The sequence below is a fragment of the Lactuca sativa genome, chromosome 2 (genome assembly GCF_002870075.4).
Source record: "Lactuca sativa cultivar Salinas chromosome 2, Lsat_Salinas_v11, whole genome shotgun sequence".
Classification (NCBI taxonomy): Eukaryota; Viridiplantae; Streptophyta; class Magnoliopsida; order Asterales; family Asteraceae; genus Lactuca; species Lactuca sativa.
Window position 1 is genome coordinate 222,919,825 of NC_056624.2, and position 23,847 is coordinate 222,943,671.

The following is a 23,847-nucleotide window of genomic DNA, read 5'->3' on the forward strand; positions in this document are numbered from 1 at the left end:
CGACAGGTCATAACTTCTTCGTTACAACTCGGATTTTGGTATTCTCTATATCTCCGGAATCCTTATTTCAACCATTACAATTTTCTTCATATATCGGGTTTATCTAACATTTATTTTCGATGCTTATTTTTATCCTAAATTCATTAAATCATACTCCCTCCATCCCAATATTATTATCCACATACAAAAAACACATGGATTAAGAAAAACATTAATTACCACTAACTTTATATAATAAAATGACAGTTTTGTCCTTACTTTGCATTTAATGTTTCATTAAATGCTTAGTTGGTTAAGTAATAGTGAGGGGTATTTTGGTAAAAATGTTATTTATTTTTAGTAGTGGACTATTATTTTGGGACAAACCAAAAAGGAAAGATGGACTATAAATTTGGTACGGAGGGAGTAATAATTAAGCATAAAACACATAATAATTAAATAATACATCTTTATTACTTCAAAATAAATTACAAAGCTTAACCTAGACTATTACATCATCAGTAATGCCTAGCCTAGAAACACGGACGTTACATACAGTCCCTAGTGCACTCCACTAGATGATAACCAACAAGTACCGGTAGAAATACAGATCTATAGATCCCTACCACATAGCAACATCCTACATACCGAGATACAGATCTAACAAATCACTACAACATAACAACATCCTGTATACCAGTATACAGATCTAACAGATCACTACAACATAGCAAAATCCTATATACTAGGATACATATGTTACAGATCACTACAACATAACAACATACTATATATCAAGATACAAATCTAACAGATCACTACAACATAACAACATACTAAGTAACAACAATCCAAGGATTCAGGACCATATATACTCTGAGGTGAGATAGACATGCATACAAGTAATCCTACTCTAGAGCCACAACCAAAAAAGGAACATGCAAGAGAGCCTAGATCAAGAGTCATCATTCTATCCTAGATGACCATATACAGTCCCTATGTCATCCCTCTACTGAAAGATAACCAAAACTAGTGGGTCGGCATTGGTTCCTTCGACCCACCGGTGCAATGAGGCAAAACTCACCTGTATCGAAGAACTCTGAAACACTACGATACGATCCTTTTTCAGCACTGCTTGCACCCACGAATATGCTAATCATAAAAACCAAGTAAAATCTTAATCAATAACCCAACTCCTTCAAGTTTGACCCAAATTCAAACTAGTCAAAAAATTTAACGGTCAAACTTGGTCAAGGTCAACGCCACGTCGTGGGCCTCCTTAGCCATGCTATAGCAATGCCAAAACAAGACAGTCGTGATTTTTGACTTCCTCACGTCGTGGCTACCCTCGCCACGTCGTGGCCACTGGAACATCGCTAATTTCTCAATAAGAGCTTAACTCTTTCAAATCTAAGTTCATACTTCCAAATCTACTTCTCCACACTGACTTAATGGATAAAGTTTCCAACTTTGTCCATTAGGACCCCACCAAAGGACAAGATCTTGAAACCTAAATCCACTAAGTCCTAAATCTGACCATAACTCAAAGATGAGGCTAAGAACACTCAAGATAAGACCTTTTTCTCACTAGCTTAGAAGTTCATGACCAAATGAGCACCACATCAAACTCAGGAGTTCCTTAAAATCTAAGAGCACTCAAGAATGGGACCAAATCATCCAAAAACGGACTCAAACATCAAACAAGAAACACAAAGGTCAATATATGAACTTTATACCTCCAATAACTCGGAAATATGAAGAAGGTATTGGATCCACGCTTGCTCCTTGCTTCCTTGCACCAAAATGAACCACTTTCTTCTTCAAGTTTCATCAAATGAAGCAAAAAACCTCAAAATGTAGCCACCAAGCTCATTTCCACAGAAGAGAGGCTGGGGTTTTGAGATGAAGGAATGGAGGCTAAAGAAGATGACCTAAAATGGGGGCTAAGATGCTGAAATATGGATGAAACCCTAAAAATATGTGGGCTTGGGCCTGAACAGGCGCCGCACCGTGGCCATCCATTGACATGTTGTGGTGACCCTCGAAAACATGTGTTCAATAAATAGCACGCCAGGTCGTGGGCATCCACGCCCCACGTCGTGGCTGAGGGTCTACTCCAAAAATCCTTATTCGATTCCTTAAGTATTGACCCACCTTCTTCGGAAAACAGGATGTTACATTAAAGTTCTATCTGGTATTATTGAAGATCTTGAAAAGATAAGAAGAATATCCTTACCGGACAGCTCCATGGACAAGAAAAAAAACAACTGGATCTCATGGGACAAGGTGTTAGCATCGAAAGATGAAGGCGACTTAAGGGTGGGGTTGCTTAAAGCACAAAACATTGCATTGTTACTAAAATGGATATGGTGACTCAAATATGAAAAACATTCTTTGTGGTGTGAGGTTATCTTTGGATTACATAAACTTGAAAGAAACCCGTGGGGTTGTCTAGCAAAAAATAAAACATTACCCGAAGTGTGGCAAACATCGACAAGGTTCTAGTCGACCTAAATTATATTGGAATACCACTTTATGACATTTTTTTTCTTGGCATGTGATGTTGGGTGATAATACATTACTATGGAAAGAAAAATGATTGGGTACATACACTTTACAAGACCAATTCCCATAATTATATTTTCTTGAGTCGGCTAAATCATGTCTTATTTCGGAGAGGATGTCAAACTCGGGTTTCTTGTGGGTTTGGATATCTCAACCCAACAACCCATCGCCCAGGAGCTGATTGCATTGAACTCTATTATTATCAACTATCATTTCTTACATGGTCAATGATAAATTCAAATGCAAAGTTAGTTCGGAAGGCAAATTCACAGTGGATATCATTCGGCGAATAGTAGATGCAAAATCACGTTGACATGTGGATAATCAATGGGTTGGTCAAAAGATAGTTCCTCTAAAAGTGTCCTACTTCATATGGAGAGCGAGGCTTGGAAGAATTCATGTCGCATAAACTTTTCTAAAAATGGGTGTCCACATTACTCCGATTAGTTAATGTTTTTGCGAAACTGTCGAAGAATCGGTGGATCATGTTCTTATTAGATATGCATTTGTACAAACAATATTGGATTGGATTTTCAAATGGTGTGGGATTACACATAGACAATTCGTGAGTGTGGTTGACTTTCTTAACTTTGCTGCATGCTGGGGTAATTGCCGAAAAAAAAACAAAAGATTTTCTTAGCTATCTTTATGGATTTGTATGGTGAATATAGAATGCGAGAAACGAGAAAGTTTAGAACAAGACAATACAATCTCCATCTATAATGGCAGATGTAATTTTATTGGTTTACATATGATATAAACATAGGGGGGAGAACAATGCATGTAGATATCTACTTATTGGTGTTCTCATATTCTTTGTTTGTAACATATACTTGTAGCTTGGTTTTATTTTCCCAATCTAGTTCCTTGCTAGTCCTAAGATCTTTTAATTATATATATATATATATATATATATATATATATATATATATATATATATATATATATATATATATATATATATATATATATATATATATATATATAATTGCATCATTAAATTTATTTGTCTGATTCCTGAAACTCATGTCTCGACATGTATGGTCCACTAGTCACACATTTGGTCGAAATTTAACATTTTTGAACGAGTTTGGTTTTTATAAGAAGACCAGTAAGAAAAATATAATACTAAGCTATGGTATTAAGTACAAACAAATATTAATACGGTAAAATGACTAAAACTTGTATCGAGTAAAAAGTAATTTCTTTGCGTTATTTTTCTACCTTAAACATTGGTAAAAAAAAATATTAGCTTTTTTTTTTAATCACTATATTTCTTTAAGAGACTATATTTGACTTTACTGAAAAAAAAATTTAGTTTATAAGCTATTTTATAAATAAACTATTTCAAGCTAACTTATAAGTAATTTTATAAGATATGATAAAGATATCTTATGGTTTTTACAAAAGTTAAATTACAATAAACGAACTTACAAACATTTCATAACAAAGGGTATGCAGTTACATACCCTTTTAATAAAAAAAAAAATAATGTACTAAATGTTATGTTTGCATACCTTGAACTAATACTTGCATACCCATTATTATTTTGATTTTGTGGCAAAGCTATGCATATATTTTTGTATTATTTGGATATGAGGGACTTTTAATTATAACAAATTTAAAAATCGGCTATCTCGTAAGTTTTCACCTTAAGAAAATGTCCTAATTACTTTTTAAACTAATTTGGGTCTATAAAATATATCTTGAGTTTTTTTTTTAAAACTTTGTGTCGACGTTTTCATGTTGGCACAATTAAAGTTTTTATTTTGTGGCTTCAAAGAAGTTTGAAATTATTATCTAAAAGGATTTATCCATTTCTTTTTTAACTCCTTACAAAGATTAAATTACAATAAACTTAACATATTTATGACAAATAGCTCAATATCCTTCTCAACCCCTATATGTTCTAAAATGTACAAAGCAAAAAAACGCTGAGATGATTGTGATACAAATGATACCCATAGAAATGACGTGAACGTCCACACAAATTTCACCATAATAAGCAGATGAAGCTTCATTATTTTGAAAAAGACAGTACGTACAACAAGTTGTAAAAGTTATTTAATATGTTGTTTTCGTAAATCATAACATTGTGTACAAATTTATTGAAAGGCGTCGGTACACGAATTTAAAAAAATTAGGAGATAACAATCATTTTCTCATTTGTCGTCGGTTCTTAAATTATTACAATTCACACTATGGTTGTTAACCATGTCCGGTTTTTTTTTTAATAAAAAAATATAATCCTGAGAGGCATGTTTGATTATAACTCAAAATAAATTAAATGTTAATTAGCACACGTCGCACGTGTATAGTCCTCAGAACACAAAACTTGTTCATCTATAGTGCAGATCTCAGTATTTATGTCTTAAAACTAAAATATAAGATAAAAATGTAACATGGGATTGCGGATATTAAGGTTACGTGTGCTTATTGTATTATTTAATGTCGTTGTTAACGTTTTGCAAAATTCAATGATTATGAAGGTTGTTAGTTTATGAACTTTATAGGTTTAGATGAGTAAATGTCAAAAACAAAAGGGCCTACCATGTTACTAACACATGCAAATTCCGAATTTTGCGGCAATATCAGTTTATAGACAAAATGATATAAATTATTTTTTGTTGTTTACCAAAAATCATAAACTTAGCGATTGTTAATTTCTTTTTACGAACATGATTAATGTGGTTTTCAAACTTATGTGAATTGTTCCTTTTGTTAACACCGTTAATTTTCATCTCGTATGTTGTTATGTTATTAGGTAGCAGAGACTGAATTTGTGATTATGGGCAAACAATTGATATAATTTGAATTTCCTTAATAATTTTCGTGCTTATCGCTGTAGAATATATATAATTTGATTTTTCTTAATAATTTTCGTTTGTTAACCGAAAAAAAACTAATATATTACTTTCTTATTTTAATATATATATGTCGGTATAAATTCAAGATGGTCAGCGTTTCAATCTGAATTTAGAACTTTCATTCTATAATTGTTTTTTTAACTTACTTATTTTTTTTATGCATATATCAGTTTAAATTCGAGTTTGTCTACGTTCCGATTTATTTTATTTTTACATTTTAATGCTTACTTTTATGTACACTCCATATGTATGATATGGGTCACATATAATAACTTTTATTCATTAACCGGAAAAAATATATTATATTCAAGTTTGCTTATGTCGACGTTTCTTTTTGTTAATGTTTTTGTGCTTAGTTTTTATTTACGTCTCATATGTATAAATCGAATTACATATCTAGCTGCAAAATTAAAACACCTCAAGGAACAAATTAAGAAGTGGCGTAGAGATGAAACCCTCAAAGAAAACCAGGAAATGATATTAATCAAGGAAATGGTTACTAGACTCGAAAAGGAGGCTGGATTCAGATCTCTAACAAAAGAAGAACCGAACACTCGGTCTAATGGTTTACAAAAGATCCTTGAATTGGAAAAAAGGGCATTACTAGACCTAAAACATAAGTCAAAGATTAGGTGGACTATCGACGGGGACGAGAACACCAAGTTTTTCCATGGATATATAAACAGCAAAAATAGGAGGAGTCGAATATACGGATTGTCTATTAATGGCAGGTGGTCATCAGATGCTGATGAAATAAAAGCAGAGGCTTTTAGGTTTTTCAAAGAAAAATTCCATGAGAAGTGGGTTGTAAGACCAAAACTTATAAATAATCGATTCCATTCTATCAGCGTGATGGATGCAATCAGTCTCGAGGCTCGTATAATAGAGGCTTAAGGCTGTTGTATGGGATTGCGGTGGGGAGAAAGCTCCTGGGCTTGATGGGCTAACTTTGAAATTCCTCAAAAAATACTGGCAAATCATATCTTCAGATGTAATGGTGTTTATCAGATACTTTGAAGATCACGACTCATTATCATGCACTTGTAACTCATCTTTCATCACATTAGCACCAAAAACAAAAGATCTGATTTCCCTCAACGATTTCCGTCCCATTAGCCTTATCGGTTGTCTGTATATGATAATCTCAAAAATTCTATCCACCAGAATAAAACCAGTTGTTGGTAAAATTATTGGGGAGGTTCAATCGGTGTATGTAGATGGGAGAAATATATTGGACGGCCCACTAATAGTTAATGAGATATTTGCTTGGGCGAAAAAGATTAAGAAACAGGTACTACTCTTCAAAGTAGATTTCGATAAAGCATTCGACTCCGTAAATTGGGGCTTTCTTGAATCAATACTCTCTCAAATGGGATTCAACAATAGGTGGCGAGGTTGGATATGTGGGTGCCTCTCTTCATCACGCGCCTCGGTTATAATCAACGGTGCACCAGCCCGAGAGTTCAACATCACGAGAGGAGTACACCAGGGCAATCCTTTGTCCCCATTTCTATTCATCATAGCGATGGAAGGACTAAATGTTGCTTTCAAACCAGATGTGGAGAAAGGTATATTCAATGGTATCAATATCCTGGGTGGAGGCCCACCTGTTTCACACATTTTTTACGCTGATGAAACCTTGTTTATGGGTGAATGGTCACGATCTAACCTAAAAATCTTGCTCGTATCCTCAATTGTTTACATGCGTCTTCTGGTCTTAAAGTTAATTTCCATAAATCTAGAGTTTTTGGGATTGTTGTCACTCCTCAAGAAACATTGAATTGGGCTAGTATTCTGGGTTGTGAGGGTGGTACATTCCCATTTAATTATCTCGAGGTACCGGTCGGAGCCAATATGAATCAGGAAAAAAAATTGGTTGCCCATCATTAACAAATTTCAATCTAAACTTTCTTCTTGGAAAGCTAGATCACTATCTTTCGGTGGCAGATTTATCCTTTTGAAATCCGTAGTTGGGAACCTACCTGCATATTTCCTCTCTATTTTCTTGGTGCCGAAGGGAGTGGTGGAGAAACTTGAGTCCATCCATAGAAGGTTCCTATGGGGAGGTAATGATTGAAAAAGCAAAACCACTTGGGTTTCATGGGATAAGGTTCTCACTTCTAAGGAGAATGGAGGACTAGGAGTAGGATCAATTAGATCTCTTAACTTGGGTCTTATTGTCAAGTGGTGGTGGAGAATAAAACGTGAATCTACATCTCTATGGGGACATGTGATACGTAGCATACACAAACTCGACGGTAAACCTGATGGGCACTTATCAAATAAATACATAGTTGGAGTCTGGAATAACATCATAAGTGAAAACAAAGAAATTCAAAAATCAGGTTTGATTTGGTCTGATATCTTTAAAAAGGTGGTAAAATAAGGTGAGAACACAATGTTCTGGCTTGATGTGTGGACGGGAGATGGAATTTTGAAAGATAGATATCCCCAGTTGTATGATCTTGACACATACGAGAGGTGTACAGTTGCGCAGAAAATTCATGGAAACTCTATCTCGTAGAGATCGTGTCCGTTAGCAAGGGGACTAGAAAGGGATTTAGGGTCACTATACAATGATATTTCCCACACAAGACTCACGTCTGGAGTTGATTAGCTGCATTGCAATCTTATGGTAGATGGAACTTACATGGTGGAGTGCCTTAGAAACATGATTGACCACAATCCACTTCCATTGTCATGCTAGCTAGTGTAAAGAAGCTCCGATAAAAGTCATTTGCTTCATTTGGAGGGCAGCTCAAGGGTGTATCCCCTCAACTATGTCACTCGCTCATCGTGGTGTTAGTCTTAGTGAGACCAAGTGTGGTTATTGTGTTAGTGTAGATGAATCTGTAGACCATATGTTAGTATCTTGCCATTTTGCACAACATATACGGAATATAATCTTCAAGTGAAGTGGAGTTGGCCCAACCCAAATTAATAGTGTTAGTGAACTACTTCAATTTACTAACACTTGGGGTACTGGCTTGAATAAGAGAAGAAGATTTCAAGTTATATATTATGGTTTCATATGGGGAATATGGAAATTTAGGAATGACAGGATATTTCGGGGCATATTCACTACACCATGGAGGGGAGTGGAATACATTAAATCATTGGTGTATCTATGGTTTAAATGTAGGGGATCGGATATTCCATGTAACCAGGTGAATTGGTATAATTCTCCATTTTCTTTGATGTAATTTCTTTTTCTGCTCTTGTACCCTTTTGTTTGCTTTCCCTTTTTGCCCCTACCTAGCTTCTTGCTTTGTTTGGGTGCTTTTAATGAAATGGCTGTTTAAAAAAAAAACATATAATAACTTTGTTACTTAACTTCAAAAAAAAAATTATATGCTTATGTTTATATATGTGTCGGTATATATTCAAGGTGGTCAACATTTTAACGTAAATTTATAATTTTCATTCATTTATTTTTTTTTTAAAAAACGTATTTTTTTTTATTTATGTGTCGGTATAAATTCAAGTTCATCTAGGTTTTAATGTAAAAACGTATTATACTCAAGCTTGTTTACGTTGAAGTTTTTTTTTAATTACGTTTTTGTGATTAATTTTATATACGTCTCCTATGTATAAATTAAATCATATATAATAACTTTCGTTAGTTAACTTAAAAAAATTAATTTTTTATGTGCATATGTTTATATATGTGTCAGTATATATTCAAGGTGGTCAACATTTCAACGTAAATTTATAATTTTCAATCATTTGTTTTTTTTAAAAAAACTTACTTTTTTCTATTTACATGTCGGTGTGAATTCGAGTTCGTCTACATTACAATGTAATTCTTTTATGTTGACGTTCTTATTTTAATGTATGTACTTATTTTTTCCGTAAGTGCTTTTTTTTACACGAAAATAAACATTGACGTAATTCTTTTTTATGTTTTCATGTTTTGGAAATACGTTAATTTTTCAACAAATTTTTTCCTTCTTCTTTTTCTATTTCACACGACCACCTTCATTTCCCTTCTACCGTTCTCTCCGATCTCCTAAAAATACGATTCTTAAAGATATATAGCCTTGTAAAAATTCAAATCTTTCAAAATTTAATCTTATCAACTAGCCCCTTAAATAGATATTTAAAATGCTCAAGATTATTTGGTGATTTCAAATTTAAATATTATACTTAAGTAACTATGTTTTATCTATTTAGAAACATGCTATATGGCATAGGAAATATGTTCTAGTCCTAAAAAGATGTGAGAAAGAAAGAAAATCTAGAGTTTAACTTTTTATAAAAATATGCAACAACCGGTTATGTTTTCTTTTCATTGACAAAGTATGATAAAGAAATTGAAATGTAGAGCACGAAAATGTTCGTTTTTCCTTGTTGTGAAATGAGAAAATACGATAAAAAGAAGAGAAGTGTATAATATGCACATATTAGTCCGCCCACCCTTAAGGCTAACCGGTATGGTTAGCACAAGATGGGTTTGTGGACACGGTAGACTACGACCATAAACGTGCACACTATCTCGACGGCTCGTGGTGTCTGTAGTTGTGATATTTTGTGGTCTTGACCACATCTTAGACCAATCGGTATGCTTACAATGAAGGGTTTCATGGCTGATGTGACAATGACCACTAACCACAAACACCATCCCGGTGTTTAGTGGTTGGTAGTGATCATGGTGGATTGTTGTGCACACCACGGAAGACCACATGCAATACAATTATTTCTCTTTCTATCTCTTTGTCTATGGTGTTGTTTGTTTTTTGTCTGCAGGTCTTCTTGGTCTCTTCTGTATGCGCCGCGAATCATGTATTGGTATTTTGGTTATCTTTCAGAGTGCAGAAGTTTTGGTTATCTTTCCCGCGAATCACATAATCATATCATATCATATAACAAACATGTATTGGTATTTTGGGAACCACTTACTTGAGCTCGACAAATTGCACGCATCACACCCCTTTCTTTTCAAAGTTCTTTTCTTTTTTCAAATTCCTTTCAAAATTATTTTATAAAATTATTTTTCTTTTGAAAATTTTCATACCAATTCCTCAGTTTGAGTCCAAACACACCCGAGAGTGTGCCCGAATCCCTCAAACCAAGGTTCTGATACCAACTTGTAACATCCCAAAATCCAAAACCAAAAATTTCATTTTTGATTTAATAAGTTATAAAATGGTTTACTGAAAGCACTTTAACAACCTTGTTCCAAACATTGAAAACATTTTAATTTAAACTAATATCAGATTCAAATCCCAAAGATCACATAATGCATAATAATATAGGTGGATGCGATGCGATCGTCCCCAGCTCCTTATCTGAAAATTGGAGGTACCTGAAACCAAAACAATAAACCGTAAGCATGAAGCTTAGTGAGTTGCCCAGATACCACATACCATACATATCAACTGAGCCATACATAACTGTGAGCCATACATAACTGTGAGCCATACATATCAATCATATATCAAATAAGTTGTTATGTGTCGCACATAGTCTTGCCGTTATGCCACGGGTCGCCACGTGGTCTTTCTTACCAAGTCGGGGGCCACCCCCTGGGTCTTATAGACAAGTGCCAAGAGCCGCCTCCTGGTCTTCAATGCAAGTATCACAAAGACAACTAACATACATACTACTCTACTTAGCTAATGTACATACAGTGTGCCACTGCCTAGGGCTAACCTCTAGGTCTTCCTACCATACATAATAGAATATTGTGTGCCAGGAGCCACCTCCTGGTCTTTCATGCATTATGCCTAGGGCTAACCCATGGGTCTTCCTACCATACATAAACTAAATGGGTCGGTATTGTGGCCTTAGACTCATACAAATAGTGAGGAGACTCACCTTGCACTTTTGAAGACTCGCAGATAATCCTCTGGCTGCTAACTAGCAATTCCGGAACTGCTAATCCTTCGACTCCCCGAGCTATCAATACCAAATAACACTTAGTCCAAAACCAATAATCCTTCTTAGGGTAAAATGACCATTTTACCCCTGCTCTAATTTGGACCATATCCAAGGCCCAATTCCGTCTAATCTTTCTAAGTCCACTAATGGCCTAATTTTCTAAATTGGGCCCAACTTCTCAAATGGGCCTCCCCTAGGCCCAAACATGTCCTTACTCCAATATCTGACTTCTGATGACCCATTAAGGCCCAATAGCTAATAAGTCCAAAGATTGACCCAAACTGAGGCCCAAAAGACGTAAAGCCCATATCTGATGAGTACGCGGGGCGTACTCAGCTGTACGCAATGCGTACCTGCTGTGTGTCATGTACGTTGCGCGTACATATCCAAGTCTTCTTCAACGTCTTAATCACTTACATATCCAACTCTTTTCCTATTAAGCACTTAATACTCTTCTCCAGAGAGTATAATCACATATCCAAGTCTTCTTCAACGTCTTAATCCATAAAGTCAATTACTTGGTTGCTTGCAACCCACCAAATGAACCTGAACTTGGAATATAGCCAAAACTTCCATGGAAATGGCTAGATCTCATGCATGGTCATAAATGGACCTTAAATATTGAAACTTTACTGCTTATGGGACCCATATGACACTAAGGGTGGCAACCCTAGACCTAGAAACGAGGTTGAGCACTAAAAACCCATTCTTGGGAAGTAAAAAGGTCCAAAACTCCATTAACATAGATCTAAGCATTCATGAGGAAAGTTGGAAGCTTTTTACCTCAAATGAGTGCCAAATAGTGGTGCTATCTTTGATCCTTGAAATCAAGCTACTCAACTTCTTTTTTCTCCTTTCAAGCTTCTAAACACCACAGTGAGCTTCCTAAGTCCAAAATCACACAAGGATGAGGAATGAACGAATATCTAGGGTTTCTGAGGTTGGGAGGCTGGTAAGGAGGCTAGGGTTTGAGTTATAATGTTCCTTATATAATGCTTAATCCTAAAAATTAGGGTTTAGGGACTCTTAACTTACGTTGGGTGTACTTCTCGTATGATGGGTATACGCCTTCAACACCAGCGTCCAAGCAACCTTTGTACGTTGGGCGTATTCTCACGCATGCTACCTTGCATGTATGGTGCCTTCTTGCCACTTTTCTCCATTAGGGGCCGAAATTGACAATAACTTCAAAGTGTCATATCTTCCTCATTCGGGATCCGTTTCCGACAAACTTTATATCCACGAAAAGTTGGCGAGAAGCCCTATGCTTCTTACAACTCCTCATTACCTAAAGACTTCCCGAACATGAACCCAAATCCTTAAAGGACTGGGATGTCGAATTACAAGTATGCCCTTAGCCTCCGAAGCTACAATCAAACACTTGGGTCTCGTATACCCTAATACCCACATCTGAAATGGGCCAAATCCTTCCTTTCTCAAGGCCTTAACCCCATGACAGCTGATGATTGGGCCGTAGCCCCTAGCAGCAAAGCACTTTCGGAACCAGGTGTTACATGTTTAGCAAGGCTCTAGGCATCAAAGAGCCCGACAAATAGAAGCTCTCGAGTTGGAAATCTGCCAGTATGATTCCTGAGTTTTCACTAGAAATCTTGGTAAGTTAAGCTACACTTATATTAGTTTCAATGTAACTTATGTTTATAGTCATGAGTCATTATTATGAACCTATAAATAAAATTTGTCAGTGATTCCAACGTCATATTACTAATTAATATACTTATGGAGATGATGTCTAAGTTGGATTTAGTGAGGTGTTTAAAGTGGGATTTCCAAACAATATACTCTATATACCAAATGGAACCTACCTCTAATATGATCCTACTTGGTTGTCCCTTATCAGCTATATATCAGTAAACATTATGATTATTGAGAAATCTAGCCTATTAATTAGTCATAAAGAACAATAAACTAAGACTTAGTGATAATTAAACCTAGGTCACATCAAAGGAAAAGCCAAGTATAAAAGTGAAGCGTTGCCCAACTTTCGAGTCATCACTTTAACAAGTAAGTGCATAGTTACTTTCATCTTACATGTAGATATGAAGTATTTAAGATAATTACATGCTATATGTGCCTATTAGTTGTGTTCTTGATGTTTATGCTAGATGAACGACTTATACATGTTTTTCTTGATTTAAACTGTATATGTATTTTTATACCCATAAATATGTTGGGTAGAGATGGGTAGATAAAACATGATATAGATGATGAGAGATGAAAGATGAAATAAATAATGAGAGGCCTTGACTTTAAATATGATCCATTCGTCTAGCAGAGTATAGATGCCGACAACTGACTATTCTAGACAGTCCAGTGGAACGCTAGCAAGCTCGCAACCTATAGGTGTTTTTGAACTAAGTGTTCACCAGGTGTACTCCATCCCCCCATGGTTGCCTTATTGGCATGTATTGTTAAGGAACCTCCTAAGCATTATTGTCTATCCTGAAGATAATCCTTAAGATAGTTACCTTGAATTAGATGCTTTATGGACAAAAAGTGAGGATAAAGTGAATGAGTAATCGGATTGAATGATTTAATGAAAATATATAATTAAAAGAATTTAATTATTGTGGGTTGAAAACCCTATGTGCTCACCAAGTTCCCAAGCCGACCTACTCAGTTTCTTGTATTACAGGTAGTGGCTCGAGAGCACAGGTGTGATGATCAGATGAGAGATTTATGGATTATAGACAAGTAGAATGATAGATGTTTGTAAGGTATGTATTATTTTCGTTTATACTTATGTATTGTATTAACGATGATATCTCAACTTTTTTTAATATAAATTAAATACATTTCTTCAGAAATGATTTGATAATATCATTATCATGTTTGTGGAAACAAATTCTACAATATTATTCTTTAAAATATGTACTCTGATTTTAAATAAGCATAAAGAAATCGGTATTTTCTGGCCGTAAAATTGGGGATGTCACAATTTTCATTTTTAGTTTTCATTGGAAAATTCAGAAAACGTGTTTGTTTAAATATTAAAAGTACTTGTCAATGTTTTGAGGTCTAATTATAGTATCTATCCAAAGGCAATGTTTGTGGATTTTTCCGCAGACGGTTTCACATCCTGAACTTTCATAAATGACATTTTTCACGACCATGCTTTTTAAAATAATTTGTAAAATGAATTTTTACCAATTTGCTTTTTAAAATGTCATTTTCATACTAATATTTTTTAAACTTTCGTGCTTATCCTGTGCAATATATATAATTCGATTTTTCTTAATAACGTTTGTTAACTTAAAAAATAACTAATATTTTACGTATTTATTTATTATGTATGCATCGATATAAATTCAAAGCTGTTTAGCATTTTAACGTAAGTTTAGAATTTTCATTCGTCAATATATATATATATATATATATATATATATATATATATATATATATATATATATATATATATATATATATATATATATATATTACATGGTTTTCCTTATGTACGTGTCAGTATAAATTCGAGTTTGTCTACGTTTCAATGTAAACTATTTTTAAGTTTTCATGTTTATTCTTATGTACACTTCCTAAGTATGGTCGGGTCGCATATAAAACAATTTTGATTATTTGAACTTCCGTTCGTTCACTTAAGAAAAGTCTTACTTACTTAATTTTATATATGTGCTTCCCCCATAGTATGCATAACTTGGTTTTCCTTAATTCTTTTCGTTCGTTAACATAAAATAATTACCCACTCAACTTTCTAAACTTTCATGTTACTTTCTCCGCCGATAGTTTAGTTAGTGGTACCGATATTGTATATTTGTCTACCAGCAAATATAACGGTATCTAACTTTTATCAATATAATCGTGAAAATTCAATTTACAAAATAGATCGGCTCCGATATCGTCGTGCTAGGCAAAATGCTTGTTATGCTCAAATATTAACTATTGATAATTAATCACTTGTAAAAGTCTTAAAATTTTAGTGGAGTTTACTTTCTCAAAAAGAAATAATAAAATAAATAAATAAATAAAATGTAAACTGAAACAAAAAGTTCGGATTTTTTTGAAATTTTTTCTAGTTTATAGAACATTGTGCATACGGTAATATGTTTTCGTGACTATCAGCTACACCAGACCTGATGTTTTCATATTTTTCCTACACCAATTTAATTTATTTATGAGATACTTACTCCCATGTGAGTTGATTTAAAGGATGTCAAAGGATTTTGGAATACAAATAGATAACTATTGACAAATTCATCTCATGGTTTATTAGTCAACGTACTACCATTTATTGTTAATTTGCAGGATTTATCATAGACTTATGTTACGTAATTATTGCATATTTGAGATACTTTATTTGATTACCATTCCATTTGTCGCTTTTTATGGAACGTAGTCGTAAGTTGTTTAAAAAATTGGTAAACCGTCTTAAAATTTATGTGGAAAGTCAATCATAGAGTACTAATGATATTTTAGATGTGACAAAGTTTGAACCATAAACCTTTTTGAATAGAATTTCACATTTCAACCACTAGGCTTCTATCAGGCCGTGGGTATTTGTAACACTTTTCACACCATTTTATTTACCACATGATATGTCATATCATCTCTACACTATTTCATATTTGCTAGGAAATACCAACTAGGCTACAACACAACCACATTATGTTTGAAGAGAAAAAAAAAATTAATAATCTAACAGGTGATTATTGCAAACTAAAGCTGTCAAAATCAGGATCTTACCTAAGATCGTTTTATGTATTACAAAATCGTGATCATAGGATTGGATCGGGATCGGAGATCCTATCAAAATGAACTCATATTCAAATTTGTTCCTAAGATCTTGGATGTGCAGTATATATTATTACTTGATGTAGATTAAGACGTCGTTATGGGGCCAACTTTAAACATGAATCATAGTTTTTGTTGCTCCAAACTGTAAAAATTAAGAAGAAAACATCTAATTACAAAAAGAAATAAGATCATTATAATCTACAACTAAAGGTTTAAGATCACAAATGAAATATCACGAGTATAATCTGTCTAATTCATGATGAACTGATAAAGTGATGATGCTCTATTAGGCTTCTTGCGATGCTCGATTTCAAGTTAAATAGATGGATTTTTCATGTTCGAGTATATAATAAAACTAGAGAGGTACTAGGATTGGATCGTATTAAGATCTTAAAATCATACTCTGAATCCTAAGGTCTCATGATAGATCTTGCTTCGTATAGATCCTACTGAGATCCGAATCATTTTGGTTCGTAACATTTTAAAATCATAAGATCTTAAGATCAAGATCATAATCTTAACAACTATGGTGCAAACTTTCTCCACTTTGAGTTTCCAAGCATTGAGCTACGTTGCAAGGACCAGAAGCCCTAACACAACATGGAGATGCGATGATGTTCTTATAGACTCTATGGTGTTAATGTTGGCCAACTTAGCTTATTTTTAATTCAAAATGTTCATATATATGTTATTTTCTATTCAGGTTTCATAACTGAATAATAATATGGTATTCTAATATGAATTATGATATTTTTATATTTACGATTCAACAAAATATGTTTCAAATAGAAGATTGAAATAATTGTAGAATAAAAAAAATCTTTGTGAGAAACAAAAATCCAAAAGGAATTCTCTCTCCAAATTGCCAAAGGAGTTTTATATATATATATATATATATATATATATATATATATATATATATATATATATATATATATATATATATATATATATATATATATAATTCCTCAAAAGAAGGTGTAAAATTGTAACAAGATTTGTAATTACGATTTGAGAAAATGTTATGATTTATTGCTGGTAGAAATTTTGAACAGAAATTGTTGATGCAAATGATACAGAGAAAAGATTTATTACCTAACGATATAGTATCAAAAGACTTATAGTTTAACGATATCGTCCTAACGATATCAGAACAAATTTAGAGATAAAATGTATAAAATTGATAGTAAAATAATGAGTGTGTGTATGAACCGGTCTAAAAAACTATTTTATTTTAGTTTGCGATTTACAAATTACAAAAAGAGTTTATATGTTTTATTCGTATAATTAATCCACATATTCGGTTTGACATTAGATATTGATGTTTAACAATTATGAATGGTTAACATACGGTTTATAGAGGTCGTTATCATATGACTTGTTATTGTTCTAATCATCTTATGTGTACGGTAAAGTTTATGTGTCATTTTCTTTCGAATACCCATTTAATTACAATATATCCAAATATATGTTAACCATATAAGATAATCATTCTCACATGAATTATTGAGTGTTATTAAAATATTTTTAATGGCCGGTTTATGTTATGATACAACTATTGGTCTATTGTTGTATTAGATTATAACCCGCGTAAAACGTAGGGAAACATATAAAAATTTACATATAAAGGTTTTAGAAACTTGGTACTATAAAAAAAGATAAAGTAACAGAAACAGATTTAGCATTATTGGTAACACTGTAGTGTCTGAAAAAAATAATGAAACACCTGAATATCTATAATCGTTGAAGGACCTCTTTGTAGACATAACTTTTTGTTTTATTAGTTGGATGACTTTCCTCGTCATATATGAGTACATTCAATCCTTTTTCACTTGTGACGCGATAAACAAAAAACATGTAACTGACAATGAGTGAAAACATGCCTACGCAAGTATAATCTAAAATTTGATAATTATTGTCATTTACTTTTGTTAATGGCCATAACAAAATAAATTGGTTTCGCTAAAAACAGAATGAGATTCTTTTATTAGACGGAGTTAACTTCATGCAAGGTATATAAGTAGTCTCGTTGAAAAATCTAACATATATGATTCAGGCTTCAATTACGTGTCTTCCAAGTCTAACAATTTGTAATCTAGTACTATTGCATAGTCCTTTGGTTTGGTCGATATTACGAAGTAACATGACTGGAACACCTATTTTTAGTGTAAGTTTATGGTTGGAAATTGTAGATGTCTTAAAACCATTCAACACTACTGAAGAGTAGATTGCCTCCTCAAAAAAAAATGTTACCTCTGTCTCACGTAAAGAATTTGAACTCATATATATTTTCCCTTCATCTTTCATCAACCCTAAAACGTTTTCAAATAATGGATAAATGGTGGATACAATTGAATGAATATGGTCACCTGTACAGTGAACGACAACGTCTTCTGGAAATTCAACTTCAGCTTCACCATCATTAGAATCACCAGTATTACCTTCACCGATTTTAAGAATTAACTCATTAAATATTTTTGTCTCATCCAAACCATTAGTTAGACAACCAAACTAAAGCCTCATTTTACGGTTAAACGTAAAACTATACATTCACGCCATATTTTGGATGAATATGATGCCTACACAATATGTGAATGATTACCTCTTTGTAGTGATGGAAGAATTTGTCTAAAGTCACCTCCAAATAAAATGGTCTTGCCTCCAAATGATTGTGGAAGATAAATAGCTATAGAATAATGATATCCTCTTTGTCGAACATATTTCATGTATAGACTTCACTGTCATTGAACTGTTCGTCAGAGTTCTCTAATACTTTTGTATTGGCATGTGATATCCCTCTAGACAATGCCACATAAAGTTGTCCAGACGAGAAACTGATTTAGGGAGATAAATACCTACATTTGGAATTGTTTGTCCATAAGCTTTATTGATTGTCATTGTAAAACATAATCAAGTTAGCAATAATTTTCTTATCAGCTTGAATGGAACATGTCATCTTCATGCGGACATAGAGGAATCATTAGACCAAATCTCTAGAATAGTTTATTTCGACTATTAGTGATGCAACGATACCAAATAGTTTCTTTCGATGATTAGTTTCAGACATTTATTTATGGGTTTAAGGTTTAGAAGGAGGGTGTGTTGCAATAAATATTAGCAAATTGGTTAAAAATGAAACTTATTTATGAATGCAAATTTGTATATGTTCTTAGCGTGAACATGCTATACTTTAAAGAACACCGAATACATTGTTCCTGTATCATCTCCCATATATATATATATATATATATATATATATATATATATATATATATATATATATATATATATAAAATCACATGGGATGTTTTAACAGTATAGTTTACGACTTTAGGTTTCCGTCACCATTCTTTAGGGACTTTAATAGTTTTCGTCCCACAGTCTGCTTTTACAATTTTACCCCTACATTTGATGAATCCCGCCGCTTCTTTTTTGTTCTAGATCCCTCAACCGCCATTCTTCCGATCTAACACTTACACAAACCAAATAATTTCATGTCCACCAGACCACCACCCCATCCCACTGCTTACTCTACACATTGTGCCTTCTCTCCACCGTTTCTCAAGCTTGCTGCCCCAGGGAAGCAACTACTGACGACGGTCGATTCACTGTCTTCACATAATCAACCAGAAAATCGTTGCCAAAGTTCCAGTCTTAGGTATCCTCCTCTCGATTTTATTTGTTGCCACTTTCAAATCGAAGCGAGCGTCAGAAGAAGACCGACTCAAAAAGAACCCACTTCAATCGCAATTTCCCTCACAGCGAGCGTTAGAAGAAGACCGACTCAAAAAAACCCACTTCAATCGCAATTCCCCTCACAATCACTGACGCCTTTGTTGACACCCACTGCTTCAATCGCCGAAATCCAGGTCTGTGTCGCTTAATCGGATTACCTTATGCTCGCTGATTGAACCCTGAGATTTTGAAGGTTTCAATGATTTTATCCTATTTGTTTACCGCCTTTGCCACCACTTTTAACACCGTTTTCTATCATCGATGTCCCCTCCGTTTACGCCCACCGCAATCATCAGCCTTCGCTTCTCTAAAATCCTGTTTGGGTTGTTTTCTATTTCCGCTTTGTAATAAGAGAGACACACGCACAAAGATGCTCCGGCATATAGGGTTCACAGAAAATACATCTTTTGTTGATGACTCCTTCTAATTTATGCATAAGTGTTCACGCTTATTTCAATGAATGGACACATGTTCCCTTATTTTCACTTCGTCTTTTTTGTAAAGAAATCAGAGTTTGAAATCTCCTTCGTCGTCATTGGTTGTCAGCTGCTGCCTGTTGGGTCGAACAAGAAATTAGATTTTGCAGGAACGGATGGAGGCTACACAAACTAAACATCCACTATAAGATCGATTTAGAAATGGATTGAGTTTCCCAAATTTTTACTTTTGTCCATCTACACAAGATGGAAACCTGATGAAAGTCGCTACCAGGTCTACCAGGTGGTCGATATAATGTCAAGGGAAGTTATATCTTCATGTGTTGTTTTTTTAATACAGTTTATTAGGGATGCATTTCATGATGGGTAAGAGTAATCTAGGAAGAGAACAAATCCAAGTTTACCGTATCTGATGCTACGACTTTCCTAGATTCTTATTACCGCTTGGAGAGGAAATAAAATGAAATAAGAACGCACAGTGAGATGGGATTTTAGAATATAGAGATGATCAAACAATGAATAACAAAACATGTTTCTCCCCACAATCAACTAATGAAATGTTGGATTTTAGAATTAATTTATGTCAGATTATCATATTGTTGTAGCTGATCAGAGTGTTGGGTTTGAGATTTTGATGTGGCCAGGTTAGAATAATTTTTTTGTCTGCCATCTATTCGATAAAATGCTTAAGTGAAAAGTATTTTTCTTAACATTTTGACTTTTATTATCATGAGATTTGATGGTTGGTTTTTGGGTTTTATATAAAAACAGGATATTCCTAAAAGATGGAAAGAGGCCACTAGAGGACCATGTCAGTTTATATGTAAACATTGCCTTATTACAGATGGTTCCACTTCAATAAGGTTATATTATCTTATATTGGTTCATAACAACCCTCTCTTTCACCTTTTTAACATTAGCTTGGATATGTAAGTTTGTAATTCCACTGGTAAAACTATGAATGCTATGTAAATTTACTTATGTTAGCTTGTAGACAACATCACCGACAATGCAGCCAATGTCAACAGTCAAAACCAAAATGCAAGACAGATCGGCCAGGTAAAGTTTTATTAAGAATCGTATGGCATTGTTGAAGATTTGGACACAAAGATTTCTAATTTTCACACATTCTGCTCCACTCACACCCGAAAGAAAGCCAACTTCTTTGGAAGTGGAAGCAAGATAGATGTCTATTTGTGTGATAGAAGACGTTGACAAAGAAAGAGTTTTAAATAAATAAAGAGTATCATGATCAATCATGATATTGTTGAAGGTTTGATCTCACATGAGCTTTAGTTGTTTTAGTTTACCAAAATAAAAAATAATAGTCACTTTGCTTATTGATTTGTATATGTTAGCAATGTTTTTCTTTGAGGGTATTTTTGTCATTATACTTAACTGTTTTGTTTCTGTTTACAGCTCTAGAACTACTCAAGGGAAACGCATGTCCATGACAGCTGGTAAAACTCACTCTTTTTAGCCAAACATGTTTTCACTGTGTCAAAACTAAAAATAGTGTTGATTAAAAAACTATATGTTAGCCTAAAACTAATAAATATCAAGGGCATTTTTGGTATTTCCCAAAAGTGCTCCGTTTTTTCAATCCATTTACAGTTTAATACCGTTTTCCAACATTCTTCTATTTTGATACTTTTTCCATCTTCTATTATCAACCCGAACTTTTTAACATTCAGACTTTTGCCACATATTTTCTAAAAAGTTGCTAAATTCAATCTTTTTTCTTTATTCTTTGTTATTTCGTTTACCATATTCTTTTGCTCTTTATTTTTTTCTAAAAAGATTGACTCGTGCAACGCACGGACCTTTTTCCTAGTTATACATTAATCCTAAACAAAATAAATAGTTATTTTGTCAAAATATCTGTTTAAAAACTAAAATAATATGTGAAGTTTATTTTAAAACAGGTTGATGCTTGTACTCTTTTTCATAATATGATTTTCATATATGAAAAATATAAACCATGATTACTTTTATAATTTGACAAATTAAAACATGATTACTTTTATATATTTAGACAAAATTTCCGTATAACAAAAATTAATCGTTTAAAGATCATAATGAAATAGAGAATCGATTAATTGGTTGTTATACTATTTTTATTTTTATAAGGTGGTAACCTCGTTATGTCTTATTTAAAAACTTATATATATATATATATATATATATATATATATATATATATATATATATATATATATATATATATATATATATGATAAATACAAAATTAATTAATATATTGTTATCATTCTACTTTTATTCCTCAAATAAATAAATACGATTATAATGTAAATTATTTTAAAATGAGCTAATTAAGTAATCAGATTTACATAATAATTATATAAATTTAAGAATTAAGACAACTAATAAAACAAAAAGATTATGGTTTAACTTCTACATTATTAACGTAATTGTATATAAAAAGGAATAGTTTTGGTTTTTAAATGATTTTACAGAACGATTATTTAAAATAAGTCATAAAAACCTTATTATTGTAAAACAGAAATGCTACTGTCAAATTAGCTGTTAGATATTTCACAAAGAAAAGACAACACTCTCCTATTTGTAGGTATTATAGGTATTTATCCTTTGTACAGGTTAAAGTAGTAAAATCAACAGGGGAACCTAACAATTTACGATATACCTAAATAATCAAATGCATAGCAACTCGATAACATTAATTGAAAATGTTCAAGGTTTAATGTTGGAAGTTTGATGTATATTTTGGGAATTGATTCAAGAGTTGCTACAGTTCAAAGTTCATTGCCTGTTTTGAGGATTACTCAAAGTACATTTATAATCTCAGTAGGGGTCACTAATATGGTTGATTGTCTGATCTTGGTTGATGGGATGTATTCTTCTCAATCATGAAATCAATGTGGATAGTCTGCAGACTATGTGTTGGGCAACACATAAGTGAAGCATTTTGACACATTTAGAACAACATAAATCCATTACCTTGCGTGTGAGAGTTGGATTGGGCCAATCAACTATTATAGGAAGACCTTATTACAGTAAATTAAAAACTTTAGGTTCTATATGCAATATTGTTTTGTATATTGATCACATTCTTTTTGGTAAAGAAATCCTTCAAAGGTTTCCTAGTAATGATCATTAGAAAGTACAAAACATGTCAAATAACTTTTTAGATTTATTACATCTCGAAGTTATTTCATAAGTTATTTTGAGAATATCTAAATGGTGTGTAGCTACTAAAATGAATAAAGATTTTAAATAAATTTGGTTAGTCAAAACTGGGTTTTTCTTTTTCTTGTTTGGGTTGTCATATCGAGATTTTATCCTTTTCCAAAAGGATTTCTCCATATATGTTCATCAAGGTAGGCATTCAAGGAATCGACATGCAGTTAAAGAATTCAAAAAAAAAAATATTTTAAAAGTACGATGCTATTAATGAATTTTTTCCAAAGTTCAACACTATTAATGAAATTTGCTTCCAAAACACTGTCCTACAAATGAGCTTCAATGTAGGAAAAAATGAAACATTTTAATATCATCTAAAAATAATCCAAAATAATATATTTTTTAAGTACAATGACATTAATGAACTTTTTTTTGCAAATTTCAATACT

General features: G+C 33.0%; 1 long non-coding RNA gene across 1 annotated transcript; it reads left to right on the top strand.

Moving 5' to 3' along the window:
- The first annotated feature begins 19,410 nt into the window (after nt 1-19,410).
- On the top strand, nt 19,411-21,839 carry LOC122196556 (uncharacterized). Its single transcript, XR_006188592.2, has 2 exons — nt 19,411-21,509; nt 21,656-21,839. It is a non-coding gene; the product is annotated as an uncharacterized LOC122196556 (long non-coding RNA).
- The last annotated feature ends 2,008 nt before the right edge of the window (nt 21,840-23,847 follow it).